Below are 1,767 nucleotides of genomic sequence, written 5' to 3' on the forward strand. Positions count from 1 at the left end.
ATATATATATGTATGTGTGTGTGTGTGTGTGTGCAAGTATGTATTATATAGATAGATATAAATGTAGATATATTGTAGAGATCTCTTTTACTAGAGCAGCGACTGTTCCCGTTTCGTTCACTTCAGATAATGTTGAAATGTACTCGAAGAGAGGAAGTTCTTCCTCTGAAGAAGGAGCTGGTGTCCAACAACGATACGAAGCTCCATCTTTAGAACGCAGATAGCAAAGACAACGTGACATTTTGAACTTCAGGAAAGTCTTGCATATTTTAACTGTTCCGCTTACAGATTGTATTCGAAGCAGTTGTCCCTAGTTACCCCCATAGTTATCAGGTTCATTTGCTTAATAATAGACACAGGGTCCTAAAGGCAGAAAAGTCGCTTCTGATTATCTCGAGGGTGAAAGCAATACTGGAAAGTAGATCTTCTTCTTCTTCTTCTTCTTCTTCTTCTTCTTCTTCTTCTTCTTCTTCTTCTTCTTCTTCTTCTTCTTCTTCTTCTTCCAATAATAATAATAATAATTGTTGTTGTTGTTGCTGTTGTTGTTGTTGTTGTTGTTGTTGTCGTCGCGGCTGCAACAAGTTTGTGTATTTGTTTTCTTTCTTCTTTTTGTTGTTGTTGTTGTTGTTGTTTAGTTCTTTAACAATGTCGAATTATCAAGGTTTCTATGCTACGTGACATGTTATTTTGGATTTCAAGCCAAAACTGATCAACGATCGATATGCAAAAGTATATGGGTGCGTGCGTGCGCATGTTTGTGTCTATTTGTGTGTGTGTGTGTGTGTGTGTGTGTGTGTATGTGTATGTTTGTGTGTGTGTGTGTGTGTGTGTGTATCCTTTTTCTTTATCTCTAATCTAATGCTTCTTTTTGCTTGTATAAATTAACTGCTAACAGGATTGCTCTGATTGGTAGAACGCTTTGTAAACACTGCTACCACCACCACCACCAACAACAACAACAAAAACACCACCACCACCAACAACAACAACACCAACAGCAACAACACCAACAGCAACAGCAACGACAACAACAACAACAAAAACGATATCAGAAACATCAGTAGTGAAACAAAATGCAAACCCAAACTGAACAAGCAAAAATATCTGATCACTACGTAGGTTTAATTTACTGGGTTGCATTTTAAAGGAGATGATCGACGGTCTTAGGTTCAATTCCAGCATGAGGTACCGGTTGAAAAATTTTAAGGAAGAGCTCGATAGAAGAACTTTGAGGATGATTTCCATCATCAGCACAAGACAATAAATTTTGGGGATGGTGTATTGTTCCTTTCCCCCCTCACCGATTAAACGAAATACCAGTGAAATACTGGGGTCGATTAAAGGAAATAGCAAATACCGAGACTGACTTAAGCAACAAACCCATGCAAACCGATGGCGACTTTATTTTCCCATTCCATCCTCCCAGGAACGATGAAACGAAATCCTAAAGCTGGCATCTGTTGGTAAGGGTTAGTAGGCTAAATCGATTCCCATATTTGTTATTTCGTTTCATAGATCCTAAAAGGACGAAAAGCAAAGTTGGCATCGGCAGGTTTTGAACTCAGGACGTAAAGATTTGGAAGGTGTTGTATTATGAAGGTGAGCTGGTCGATTGGTTAGCACTCCACTCTTCTCAACTCTTGGTGGCCTTTTCCGTTTCTCTCAAGTTGGATTCCTGCTTTTTTTTTTATCTCTGCCTCTGTACCCTGTCTCCCTTGTGAATTCTGAGCCAGGGCCTGACGTGTAATGAAAGAAGTTGGTTTCCTC

The sequence above is a fragment of the Octopus bimaculoides genome, chromosome 23, assembly GCF_001194135.2.
Source record: "Octopus bimaculoides isolate UCB-OBI-ISO-001 chromosome 23, ASM119413v2, whole genome shotgun sequence".
In the NCBI taxonomy this organism is placed as follows: Eukaryota; Metazoa; Mollusca; class Cephalopoda; order Octopoda; family Octopodidae; genus Octopus; species Octopus bimaculoides.